The sequence below is a fragment of the Harpia harpyja genome, chromosome Z, assembly GCF_026419915.1.
Source record: "Harpia harpyja isolate bHarHar1 chromosome Z, bHarHar1 primary haplotype, whole genome shotgun sequence".
NCBI lineage: Eukaryota > Metazoa > Chordata > Aves > Accipitriformes > Accipitridae > Harpia > Harpia harpyja.
In genome coordinates, this window is record NC_068969.1 from 87,082,289 (window position 1) to 87,097,148 (window position 14,860).

Consider the following 14,860-nt stretch of genomic DNA (forward strand, 5'->3'; position numbering starts at 1 on the left):
AAAATGTAAATATTTCCTACTTGGGAAAGCTGAGATACCACCTTACCCTTATTCTGCTTGAATTAACATGCTCTAGCCAACATTCTGTCAAGCTGGCATTTGAATGCAGATAAACTGGCATATATATGTAAGTGAATAAATATTTTAATACTATCAAGAAGAGATAGGATATGAATAGTTTACCAAAGACTACCGATACTAAGCATGGGAAATACCTCAATGGAGCGGCAGACACAGATCTGTTAATATCAGTGATTACTTTCATATGGTGAATTAGGGTTACTTGGACATGGCTGCTGCTTATCAGACAGTATTAGACATAATCTTGGGACAATAGTACAATTAAATGACAGGTAAATGAATTATAGCATAAACCAGTGATGCTGCATGGGTTTTGTGATTGCATTCAAGATCAGAATATGCAAAAGCAACCAGGACCAAGCTGGATGTTGTTCAGCAGATCCTGCGCTGGTTTTAATCAGGGGTTCAGAATTGAACTTGGTTATGAACTTGGGATGAAGTTAGAGTTTTATGTCTTGACTTACCAAGATAAAAATGATCCATGGTCTCTCACTGGAAAGATGCATCTCCTTCTGTGCCTTCCTGTGTCAGCTGAGCTTGGCTGACAAACTTAAATTCAATCTGCTCCACTTTGTAGGAGGTGGAGATGCTGTCAGAGAGTTTTCAACTTTGGTCTCATTTCCCTGTCACAGCGGCCTGTAAATCTATAAAATCATCTTTTCCTGATTACTTGCTTACTTTTTCTGTCCCCTCCCACTCAGTTGTGACATATGATGCTTTTACCAGTCACTCCTGATAAAACAGCTTGAGCTAGAAATCAATGCTGGTATAAAAACTCAGAAGAGCAGCTTCAAATCCGCTCTTTTGAAAGCAAATCTATTTTTTTCTAATGAAGACATACCTGCTTACAGAAGTGATGGATGTGGCACTGTGAAAAGACATAAGCATGTGTTTAACTGTAAGTACGTTCTTAAATCCCCCAGCACTCAGTGAGACTTAAAGCTTGTGCTCATTTCAGCTGAGGCCTCTATCGCTAATTCTAACTGTGAAGAAATCTGCTAAACTGATGATGCAATAGAAGCTGAGATCGCAATAGCTTTAAGGATGTCATCTTAAAAAATAGGTATTCTGCCCCTTGCTGTGCTTGTAAATGCCATGACAGAAAAGAACTTGCCTTTCCAGGCTATTTATTTATTTGTTTGTTTATTGTTAGGGTACATGAAAGAGATGCGGAGAATCGCAATATAAATGTTTTCCATGTTTTGGGGGTATTTCAGTAGATGTTTATGGACAAGGTTAGCCTGTTGGCAGGTCTGGTAAGGGTATAACAGAGACCAAGGGAGGAATTTGAATCACCAGGAAAGGTGATCAATGTCTGTCAGATTTCTCCAGGGCTTCCAAGCAACATTGTGTACTTGTGACCATTGCACCACCACAAAGAAAGTGCTTCCTCCTCCATGCAAGGTTAGAATTACTGAAAGAACAAGATGAAATACACTCTCATCATTACTTCAGGTGTAGCTGAAGAATAACTGGCTTCAGGCACTGAAAGCTGGCACTGAAAAGGGTGTAAGACCATGCACTTTGAGCTAAGGTACATCCATGCTATGAAGTAAGCATAGACTTCATTGTGCTTTTTGCCCAGGCACGCTCAGCAAATGCATTTCATTTATAAGGCAGTGCTAAGATGCCGATTTAGACTAACCACCACAATACTTGAAGGAAAAAGTGCGAGCCTGTACCATGCATTAGCCTAGGTGAGCTGTTTCTTTTACATGATCTGGAAGGACTGAACATGTTCATACCACAGGCAGTCCACATACGGCTGTACAAAGCTTTAATCTTTCAGGCAACAGCGTGGGTGTCGTGGACTCCTGAGTTTTTTGCCAGGCTGACCAACAGCATTGTTCCTGGAAAGAGAACAGGTGCTGGCAGCCAGCCTGCTCATGTCTGCTGTCCAGCCTGTGCTTCGAGGGTGGGCGAAGTGTGGGGGCTGGCTTATGGGCATGCCCCCTCCCATTCTCTCCCTCTGCACATCCTCCTCATCTGAACATTACCTGGACGCTGCTTTGTGATTTTCGTTTTAATAGCTGCTTCTTCCTCCTTAGTCATTATTGCATCATGCATTGTAAAATGTCAAGATAGGATTCGAAGACACAGTGCAAATGACACTTTTTATTTTTTATGGTAATAATATAAATTTTTTCTGGTTATATCTTTTCTATTACACATTACACAGGGTGACTTGTCGTTACTGTATACTCTTTGCATTTCAAAATGTAGTGTGTTAGATTAGACATGACTCTGACAGTGTGACAAGTGCCTTTGTCACAATTCCTTCTGTATTTGCACCACCCACCAGGTAACATACTCTGATAAATGAACTCTGTAATGCCAGATTTTCTATCAGCACACTTATGCTTGAGAATGTTTTGTAATTTTGCTTTGAGTGTTACAACTGTTCATACAGAAAGTACTGGATTAACTTTATCATATCCACGAGGAAGGAAAATATATGCATGCTGAATATTATTACCAGTAGTTATAGTGGTGTATAGTACATTGTTTGTTGTTTCATGGGTTATTCCCAAAATACAAGTTACGGTACAGATAACAAATGAAAGCTCAAATTGTCTGAAAATAACACTCTAGGTATCCCTGCATTCACCAGCAAAGAACTGATGAAATGCTAATACTTATGTTAAACAGCAGGATGAATCTTTTTTCCCCATTTGGAGAATCTGTGATAAGCTTTCTTGCTATTTCCATTCCAGCTTCATTTTCTGCAACCTGGATTGGCTCTGGCATCATTATATTTCAGTTTCTCTCTACTGTTGTGTCCACGGCCTTACTAATCCATCATTTTCTTTGGCCTGACATTTCAGTTGTTAGATATAAGCTGTGATATTTGTCTTGGCTATCACAATAAATGGGTTTGGAAGAGTCACTCAGAATGCTTTGGCAATGGCTCTGTCCACCTCTTGAAGAGCAACCTGATGGAACTACCTTCTGTTCGATTTAATTGTTCCCTTCATTCTCCCTTCCATCAACAGTTGTTACAGAAATGTAGAAAAAGACATGTTTTACATACACACACACACAGAGCACTCCTCAGCTGCTGGACAAAGAACAGTTTCCTCTCTTTAGATAAATTGTGATGTATCTGTGGCAACTCCTGTTAAAGAAGGTAAGTTACTACCTTGAAGTACACAACAGCATACATCTGAAAAAATTTTGTCTTAATATAATATTGAAAGCAGCATTTTAGTCATGGAGGCATTACAGAACTGGTGAAATTGATCCGGATTATCTCCTTCAGCCTGTAAAGGACTCGCAGCCAGAAATTGTAAGTCTTACAGGCTGTTATTAAGCTGAGGACCATCAAATAAAATAAAAAGCAATTATTTCATTGCTGAAATGCACAGATATAATTGCCATTATTTTTTGCAGACTGGACCAAGGGTTATGCTTGTATTGACTGCACTCTGTGATTCAAGAGGAGAAGGCCAATGTAGAACTAGGCTGTAACTTCACATTAAGGGGACACTAAAATTCTCTGGCCATTAATTGATACAAATTGTATTATAAAGGAAAATAAAGACTCGGGTGATAGCTGCTCCATCTTTTTGCAAGGCAAGCTGATTCATACAAGTCTTTCAATTGTACAATGTGATTTTCATGGCGAAGGTCTTCTGTGAAGCCTTGTTACTGCCTGCTCCGGTCAAAGGAAAAACAGCATAGGTCACTGAAGAAAATTAAAATATGTAGAAGTAGTGTGACCAAGGTATAATGATTTTGTTAGACTTGAGAAAAATGCAATTAACAATACTCAATGCATGCTCTAAGCTTACCACAGGGACTGACAGAGGAACATAAGCTTGCATCTTGCTTTGGTTTAACCCCAGCCAGCAACTGAGCACCACACAGCCACTCACTTGCTCCTCCCTGGTGGGATGGGCGAGACAATCAGCAGGGTAAAAGTAAGAAAACTGGTGGGTTGAGATAAAGATGGTTTAATAGGTAAAACAAAAGCTGCGCGTGCAAGCAAAGAAAACAAGGAATTCATTCACTACTTCCAATCGACAGGCAGGTGTTCAGCCATCTCCAGGAAAGCAGGGCTCCATCATGTGTAATGGTAACTTGGGAAGAAAAGTGTCATCACTCTGAATGTCCCCCTGCTTCCTTCTTCTTCCCCCAGCCATATATGCTGAGCGTGATGTCATATGGTATGGAATATCCCTTTGGTCAGTTGGGGTCAGCTGCCCCAGCTGTGTCCTCTCCCAACTTCTTGTGCCCCCCCCCCCAGCCTGCTCGCTGGTGGGGTGGGGTGAGAAGCAGAAAAGGCCTTGACTCTGGGTAAGCACTGCTCAGCAATAAATAAACCATCCCTGAATTATCAACACTGTTTTCAGCACAAATCCAAAACTTGGCCCCATACTAGCTACTATGAAGAGAGTTAACTCTACCCCAGCCAAAACCAGCACACACATGAAGAGTGAAGCTGAAATAACCATTCCAAATACAACCTAAACCATGAAAATGGAACTGGAGGTCTGGACCAGACTACCTCTTAAGAATAAAGTATCCCAAATGAACAATGCAGCCATAAATAAGCTAACAACATTTGGGAGATTCAGAGTAGACAGGAAAATAAAATGTACAGTGATGACATTTTCATGGTCTCACATTTTATGGACCTCCAACACTACTTCCTTGATTTACAATTTTTTTTTTTTTTTTAATGCAGAAGTATGGAATCTGATGGAAAATAATAAAGACGGTATTAGAATGCAGCTCCTTCTGTGTCAGAGAGGAGGAAGTATTAATCAGAGCTACACAATAACTGCAAACAGCTGAGAATACCCATAAATACAGTTGAGAAGCAGAGCTTTCCATGCAACATCAGAGGCATATTGAAATGACAAAATGGAGGAATAATTACCAAACTGGTGATGACCATTGCTGTTCAGTATGCTTTGCATAGCAATGAGTATGCTAAGCACCCTTGCCTATCCCAGCTACCCAAGTGAACTATCAAGATTTTGTAACGTTGCAGGTAGATGAGAGTCAGACAGTAAAAATGTTTGGGGTAAGGGCTTGTATCTCTTTCATCACTGGAAAGAGCATGCACACTCACAATGACAGATAAGGACTTGATTCATAAAGAGCACTTTAGCAATGAATGCATTGGTGATTATTTGCTTGGTGTGGGAACAATGTGTGGATGAAGCCACTCAGGCCACCTTGCCTAGGTGTTAAAGGTGAAGGTGTTTTGAAAATATCTGCAAAGGAGCGTGGAGTCCCTGCGAGCCCACACTGTTTTGAGAGGAATGTGGCAGAGGGAATAACCTGCAGCCCAAGATGTGTTTCCTTCTGAATTTGAAATAAAAAGGCATGGAAATTCCTATCACGAAAGGAACAAGAAAATGACATTCCTGACCTTTTTTTGATATTACTGTCACTTTTTCTTCAGGACCAATTTATACATGGCCTGAGTCAGATGTTTTTGAGGCCCTAATACTAAATTGCTTTCCACAGACAGACATCTGAAATGAACTGCTACTTCTTCTGTTCTCCAGAGCTACAGCTCACTTTCCAATGAGAAAGCTGAGAACATTGCCTTTTTTCACAAGGTCTGTGTTGGTTGAGCTTGACTCTACTTGGCTTAGCCGAGTTTTCTTATCTTGATGTAAAACCTTGTGATTAAATTCCAACTGTTAGACACAGGACTACCACACAGGAAGGACAGCAGAAAACCTCATAAGCCCATTATTATGCGTAAGAACCCCTTTCAACATAAGGACATTATATGACACATGGTGTCACTAGAAAATGTGAAAAAATAGACTAAGCTGGCTCTTCTGTTAACAATTAGAACATTAAGAAATTAATCTAAACCAGGCAGTCCAAAGTACACATGGGTTTGTACTCATATGCATATGGGACCATATAATGTGGTTGAGAGTAGGAAGGATACCTTGGAGGACTCACCTTGCTGACAAGCAAAGACATCAGCTGATATCTTAGAGCCCTAATACTTTATAACTTTGAATAAAGACTCTGGATTCATTTTTGATAGGCAGTAAAATATTTGTACAGTGAACCACCTCACATTTCTCTTGGTGTTGAAGGTGCCCATCTTCTGCTTATGCAAAAGTTTTCTTGTTTATTCATTTATTCCTGACAGATAAAATTTCAGATAAGAGCTTCCATGAAATGATTAGTCATTATTTCCTTCCTGTTAGTCTACCATTGCCTTATACAATGCATAGGGACTACATGAAAAAAGACATTGATACTGCTGTTCTGCTGTTGCAAACAGAGAAAATGGAGAGGAAGAGCCTGTTTATTTTGTCAATTCCCATTATAACTCTAACAAGGTGTCAAAGTAAAGGGAATATGGCTGTTATTCATGGACACTCACAGTAACTTGCGTAAGATTGTGCCTTTCTAACTAGGCAGTATACTGTGGGATTTTAATATCAAAGATTTACTGCTTTTGTAACATTTAAGCTTTTAGAAGTAAACTCTCCTGATAAACCAGGCATATATGTTCTAATGCTACATAAACTAAGTTGATTTGCACATGAATAGAAGGCCACCCTACATACCTGAAATAAACCAGGAGAAATCCAGGCTGCTGTGTCCAGGTAGAGGAGACAGGCATTAAGGCAGGGTGGAAAAGCCAGAGGATTAACTTCCATGGTTGATTTCTCTTCTTCTCCCCACATTTACTCATAATATGCCTCAAATAAAATCCTAGGAAAAGAGCACATGCAATTCTGAAAAGCAAAGAAAGAGCTTTAGAGTTCACAGATGAAGTTGTCATTGAAAGCAAAGAAATAGGCAGTTGAGAACATTACAGCATTCATGTTGGCTGAATTAATAAACTCTTGAAAGCCTTTTCACATCTGTAAAGAGATGCAGAAGTCAGTGTAGCAGGAAATGGAGTACACATTTTTAAAATGGTAACTAGACTGAGGTCTGGATTCCCTAAAGCATTAGGCTGACACCACTTCTCAGGACTGCCTGGACCACGGCCACACTTGCCCTTGGAGAATCTTTCTATTCATAAGGCTTTGTCAGGCCTCAAAAAGGCAGTGCTTATACTTAAAACTTAGTTTATTGAGCTGCTTCAGCCCAAGTAGTTATCAGGCCATATGCTATGGAAAAGATATTCACATAGCAGTTGTACTGACCAAACTGGTTTTGTAGGAAAATCATAGTCCTAACTGAAAACAAGGACATTGAAAAGCAAAATGTGTATGGGCTAAGGATGACTTCTGTAAGGAGAATTTATTGATGGGAGGGCAGATAAGATTACCTTCTTCAGCTAGCCATCCCATTGTTTCCTCATGGACAGCTTGGCTGTGTGTGAAACAGCTCCTGAATCACTAGCAGTTACAGTCTCATTATTTTGAGTTAAAATGCTAACTACTTCACCATCTTTTATTTACAAGAAAAACTGAACTGACATACGGTGTTTCAGAAGTAGATTAAGTCTCCATGTGGCAAAGGTATGGTACGCTCAATACTTTCCCTAATATGTGTCAAACAGCTCCTGGGTCACAGGTTAAAGCCTAGTGATGTCCTGATATCCAGAAGCAATCCCTTTTTCTCTGTTTCAGTACAACTGTTCAAGCAGAAACGCCAGCTTCAACTGTCCGGTATCATCAGTGTAGGTGACATTGCCAATTGTTCACAAGGTGATACTGCAGTCCCCAGGAGAACTGATAAAGGGGACAATTCACATTCAAATAACCCCTTGACTCTGACAGTCTGGTGCTTGACAATGTTTTCCCAACATTATAGCAGGGCCACATGTGAATATTCCTCAAATTTGCCAGCTCTGTAGCTGCTAAAATCATACAAATACATCCATTTTGAAATGGGCTTTATCTCTTTATCCCCCCCACTGCTAAGGTGTGACTGAGTATGCTAGAGAAGCTGGAGAATTGGAGGTGAAATGAAGAGGCTTTTCACTGGGTAAGGCTGTCTTCAGCTCTGGTGGAAGTAGGCCTCGATGTGTCAAAGGCTTGGCTGCATTCAGGGTTCATTCAAGTTTTTTCAGTGTGCTCTTCCTTCCTTATGATACTGCTATTTATTTGTAGGAGTAGCTGAAAGAAAAGGTCCCTAAGGTTTACTGCCAGGATGTAGGTCTAAATGCTGGATGAACAGAGCTGTTGGGAAGGGATCAATCTGCCAACAGCCAAAGGTCAAAGCTGGGGTATAAACTGCAAAAAATAGAATCAATCCACCATAACCCAAATCCTGCACAGAGACAGGCAAAATGCCAAGATAGGTTGCCCATAGCACCAGAGCATAGGTTGCAGTGGCCATTAGCCAAACTAAACAACACATTTAGGGGCTCCAGTCTTGCAGACCAACCAGTCTACATAATGGAAGTGTTGTGCCTGACAAATTTGATGGCCTTTTATGATGGGGTTACAGTGTTGGTGGATAAGGGAAGAACGACTGACGTCATCTACTTGGACTTGTGCCAAGCATTTGACACTGTCCCACACGATATCCTTGTCTCTAAATTGAAGAGATGTGTATTTGATGGATGGATCACTCAGTGGATAAAGAATTGGCTGGATGGTCACACTCAAAGAGTTGCAGTCAACAGCTCAATGTCCAAGTGGAGACCAGTGACGAGTGGGGTCCCTCAGGGGTCGGTATTGGGACCGGTGCTATTTAACATCTTTGTCGGCCACATGGACAGTGGGATTGAGGTCACCCTCTGCAAATTTGCCAGTGACACCAGGCTGTGTAGTGCGGTTGACACACTGGAGGGAAGGGATGCCATCCAGAGGGGCCTTGACAGACTTGAGGGGTGGATTCATGTGAACTTCATGAAGTTCAACAAGGCCAAGTGCAAGGTCCTGCACATGTGTTGGGGCAATCCTAAGCACAAATACAGGCTGGGAAGAGAATGGATTGAGAGCAGCCCTGAGGAGAAGAACTTGGAGGTGTTGGTTGATGAGAAGCGCAGCATGACCCAGCAATGTGCATTTGCAGCCCAGAAAGCCAGCTATATCTTGGGCTGCATCAAAAGAAGTGTGATCAGCAGGTAGAAGGAGGTGATTCTCCCCCTCTACTCTGCTCTTGTGAGACCCCACCTGGAGTACTGCATTCAGCTCTGGGGGCCTCAATGTAAGAACACGGACCTGTTAGAGCAAGTCCAGAGGAGGACCACAAAGATGATCAGAGGGCTGGAGCACTTCTCCTATGAAGAAAGGCTGAGAGAGTTGGGGTTGTTCAGCCTGGAGAAGAGAAGGCTCCAAGGAGACCTTATAGCAGCCTTCCAGTACCTAAAGGGGGCCTACAAGAAAGCCAAAGAGGGACTTTTTACAAGAGCATGTGGTGACAGGACAAGGCGTAATGGCTTTAAACTGAAAGAGGGTAGATTTAGATTAGACATTAGGAAGAAATTCTTTACTGTGAGGGTGGTGAGGCACTGGAACAGGTTGCCCAGAGAGGTTGTGGATGCCCCATCCCTGGAAGTGTTCAAGGTCAGGTTGATGGGGCTTTGAGCAACCTGGCCTAGTGGAAGGTGTCCCTGCCCATGGCTGGGGGATTGGAACTAGGTGATCTTTAAGGAGCCTTCCAACCCAAACCATTCCATGATTCTAAGTGCCACATGTCTACTACAAAGACTCTCAAGCAGTATCACTAAATCCCCCAAAGATCATGGGTCATGTGAAATGGAAAAGGTGGGGAGCTAACACATAACTGTCACCATGATACCTAGATAATGTCCACACAGATGCCCATCAGACCTAGGTGCAGTGAGTGGATCTAGCTGAGCGCTCACTTTTGAGCTCAGCATCTATGCCAGCTCTTGGTACTCAGTCCGAGCCTGTCATGAATCCTACTGCTTATGGCCTTGAAAGAGAACTTGACAAGTTTACTTTTCCATGTCAACCCCATCTAGGCAGGCTTGCCCTGACTAGCCTTGCTCTACCCTCTCCCTCACTTTACCCACTGCTCTCAGTGGTTGATCTGCTCTGATCTTCAGCACATTTGGGGCACAGAGGAACTGTACTCCAGATGTCTGCTTTCTGCACTGTCAGTGGTCTAGGGACATTTTTGTTAGCTAACTGAGCTAACTGGGTAAGCCAGAACAAGTGAGGAGCATGATGGAGGGTAATGAGTGGCACTGCCCAGGCAAGGAGTGTCCTGGTCCCAGCCCCATCCCAGACCTCACTGGGCTCTTGGGCAGGCTCTGCCCCAGCATCTCTGGGATCAATACCTCCCCACTCTGATGGGGCAAAAGAAGACTATTTATGCACTGAGTGTGGACCTACATGTCAAGACACCAAGGTCATTTAAAAGACATGTTTAAAGGAGAGCCAAAGTACTGGATGTTGTTGATAGATAAACCTGAGCGGGATCTTTCACTCAGGGATCAGTGTGAAAATGTGTCTAAGTCGGAGGTTTTGACCAGACGGCCTTCTTTTTTTTAGGTATGGATGCACTTAGAAATTTTTATAAACTTCATGAAAGGTACATCAGGGCAACACAAAGCTATTTTTTCCTGCTTAGCAGCTGGAAGTAAGGTGAATTTATCAGCCTCAGTGTGGTCCCTTCTGAACAACAGCAGCCCACAAAGACAAAAAGCAAACAAGTAATCCAGCACAGCATGGCATGATTGAAATGATCTCCATCTTGTCTTGTGTACCTGGAGGAACAAACTTTTTGTTACAAGGCAGATGTAATTCAGTCTGTATGCTGTCTCACTCTTGCAACTTAGCTGAGAAGAAATGGTAAAATATGATGAATTATTTATTATAGGGTTGAGATTTTATTTGTATACGTGTGTGTATGCGTATGGACAGCTGCAGTTCAGTGGGGACTGAGAAACTAATTTTCAACTAGGGTGGAGTGCATTTAGAGCAAAAGTGAGTACTTCACTGGCTAAGCCACCAATCCCTCTTTTTCTTCTCTTTCTCCCCCTTTCTGCTTTTCTAAATACTCCCCATATGGCGTCTCCACCCCTATCAAAGTGCTCAAATATAAACTAAGCCACATACTCCCCCCCTGCCCATCTACAAAAGAATTTGTTCCATTGCAGTGGGAAGCCACAACATTCATTACATCTCTGTCTAAGATGAACCTCAAAGCAAGCATTTCATCCTCTCTCATGTAATCATCGCAAGGTAGAAAATGAAATTTCCAAAACCTAAAAGCATGCTGCAGAGAGTTTCAGGGCACCGCATGTCAGTTTTTACTTTGATGTGTGCTATGTTTAAAAAAAGCCGGGGGGGGGGGGGGGGGAGGGGGGAGGAAAGATGCACTGAGTGTCTTCCTTGAGATTTCCTCTCTGTTGCTTAACTCTTTAGATGATAGACAGAAGGAAATAATCTCTCCTTGATGCCTGGAATGAGAATGGAAGTATTCTGAAGAGACATTGTAAGAAATTCATTTAGCACCATGGATGCTTTCACATTCTCTCTTGCATCTTAATGAAGTAAGCATCACCTCAAGGATTGCAGTGAGGATGTAATGATTTTTAAAGCATTGGTAGGAGCAGCCGATAAATGCCAGATACTTTGTTTCCTGACATGATTTAGAAAAGCAAGAGCTTTATCTCAGACTAGTGAACTTTATCACCTGGCCCAGAAGTAAGGAGATGTCCTGAGGGAGCTGCGATTTATCGTGTGTGTTTATCGAGTCGCGGAGTGTTAGTTTTTGAAATTCCTACTGCTGTTTATTTCCTAGGAGAGCAGAGTGGCACTCCTTAGGGTCAAGTGCAGTTGAATGTATTAATGTCTTTCTCTCACTCTCTCTGTCCCTCTCTTGTCTGTTTAGTAAGACATTTAAGCACATGCTGTACTATGCTTAAGAAGCAGAACTGGATGTTTTTCGCCCAGTGGCAATTGAATCCTCCCTACCTGCTTTCATCATTTGGTTGTGTCTTCAAAATAAGAGCTCCTTTTCTTACAGTGTTTTCCTAAGCCAACTCTGTATCTCTCCCCTCCTCTCTGCCACCTCCTATTTGCACTTACAACTACTGTCACTGTCATCTGTGCCTGCCATCTGCTTCCAGAATATTACGAAGCTGTAATCATAGGACATTTTGAAATTTATTCACACAAATCAAAGACATTCAGTTGCTGTCAGGGGTGGATTTAGTGCTTAGGAAAGCACAGGTCTCCCAGCAGAGGCTTTCAGAGCCAGCAGCTGGCAGAGAGTGGCTGCAAGTTTCCCTGCCCAGTTTGTTCGTCCTACCTTGCTCCTGACCTCCAGCATTTCTGCATTCTCAGGGCTGGCCTCAGCTGAGACGGGCTGACTAATTGTGCCAGATTATTTGGAGTTCAGTGGTGAGCTCGAATCTGGGTGAGGATGAGACCAAAGTAATTTTTCACTTGTAACCCCATTTATGCCTAGTCTGGAGAAGTATATAGCTACACTGTAACCTCTCTGTCTTGTTCCCTTTACAAATAGGCTGTAGCTCAGTGTATTTTTTCTCTTCATGTTGTTTGCAGTAGGGACTACTCTATTAAATCCAAGCAGTGCCTATAATAGTGGCCTAATCCCTGTCAAGGGCCTCTAGGTCTACTCTAATACATGGTAGTAGTAATATTGGAATGCCAGTGGGAAGCTAGCTGTATCTTCCACACAGATACCAGATGCTAAGCGTTACTCCTACACGGCTCAGTTTATACTCTCAGCTTTCCAGTTTAACCAAAGAGGTTGTAATAGGCAATATTTGCATTATAAAGTAGTGTGGACTGCTTCTACTGCTCTAGGAGAGATTCTACAATGTGAAACAGCTGGTGCCAAGGACCCACATACACAATATGCACATTTCAGGGTGGTGGGGGTTTTTTGCTTTGGACTTGCTCTACTATGATCCCCCAGACTGAACATACATGTGGGGCAGTAGTGCATTAGGTGCACTCTTGGTGAGCAACTTCCAGTTTGGCTTCATCCAAGGGGAGTCTGATCCATACTCTGTGATACAAACCAAAGTTGGGTTGATGGAGAACTGCACACTTATGTTCCAAACTAAAGGGCTGATGTGGATGCAGCCAAAAACCCACTGGTCTCTGCAACACAAAAAGTCCATTCTTGCCCTGTTGCTTTTTCATATTTCTGTTTGCAGCGTGCTCCACTGACTTGGAAACTATTTAAAATCAGTTTAAAAAATTTTATTCTTTCACAGTTCAATACATTAGGTGCATTGGTGTGCCTTTTAAACTGTCTCTGCTAGGTGTCCTGGTTTCCAAAAGCAGCTTCAAGTATGCCAGTGTTTTTATAAATGTCCCTAAATGAAATCATCATTATGTGGGAAAGGCAATAGAAATGAAAAAAGAGCTGTTATGTATTTCTGCAAAAAAACCCCAATCCCCAAATGGATTCCCTTTTCTCCCAAGACCTGTTGAGAGCTGGACATCAAACCTGAACGTAATGTGCCTATGGCCTCGGTGAACCAAATGCACACTGCCTGTGCTGCCCACGGCAGCTAAGCTGTTGCAGGCTCAGCTAGTAGCTGGATGCAAGCCAGCTCAGGATCCTGGAGGCACTAGACACAAGCCAAAGAGCTGTGGTCAAACACTTGGCAGGTATTAGACCACAGAAATGAAATGAGTAGAAAAGCTTCATTTGGCTCCACTGTTGCTGCTGAGTTGATGTGTGGGAATAAAGAAGTGTGACCTACTGATTTGCAGTGGCAGTACAGCAGCTGGAGGTCTGCAAAAGCAGGATGCTTTAATCCCAGAGGGTTTATTTTTTTAATTTAGGGGAAAATCTTCAAAACACACACAGAGGAACTAAACGTGACACACAGTGCAAAAAGAAGCAGTGTTTCCAAGGGATCAGATGTAGGATGAATTGGTTCCCCAGAGTTGCCTACCTACCCACCCCCCCGGCTGGTGCCACAGCACTTGCTAGTATCTCCTCAAAGGTGGGAAAGCTGGTGAAGTATATTTAATTTGAATTTAAAACCCCTGACAAGGACAAAGAATACATCAGGAGAAGAAAGGTTAGAGTCAGCTGGTGCATTCGCTTTGCAAGGGGCTGCAGCTGGTACCGTGTCACCGAAGGCTGACAATGACGCAGATGAAAGGGCAGACATGGAATGATCAATGAAGGGAACAGTAATGAGAGGGAAATACCGGAGACTGGGAAGAGGCCACAGTATATTACTACCCTGGATGAAATGCCTGAACCTTGGTCCCGCAGAGACAGTTTGTCATCTTTGCTGTCAGGCTGTGTGGAGCAGCAGCAGAGATCTAGGAATGCTGGAGGAGAAGGAAATGGTGATTGTGGGTTTGTGACCAGGGCAAGCAGGCAGAAAAGCACTGAGTCCTTGAGTCATGTTGCTGTGGGGAGGCTATTGTGGGCATACAGCCATGAGGCAGGCAGTGGTACCTGCCAAAAACCCATTGCAGTACTAGCCAGTGATTTAGACCCCATGCAAGCACAGGTGTCTTTGTAATGCTGGTTCAAATCATCTCACAAAAGGACTGTATCATTTAAATAATTGCAGATTACTTCAGGTACAGGTCAAAGACATACGAGCAGTTCTGCTACATCCAAAATGCACCAGAACACTGCAACTTATTGGGGCAAGTTGAACCAACCTTCAGGTCCTTGCTCCATCCCACAGTTCCTGTGTGAACATGCTGATGTCACATCCTGGGATGGGATGTGGAGCCCCTTTACCTATTATGCTGCTTTCACCATCAGAAGCAGGAAAAATCTTATTAACTCAGACAAGAAGCCACATCATGTTCATCATGGAGCTTGCAAGTCCTTGTTATGGGCTGTAACAGGCAGGTGTGGCAACAGTAGTTGCAGGTAATGTGAGCACTTCTGCACTATGATGTGG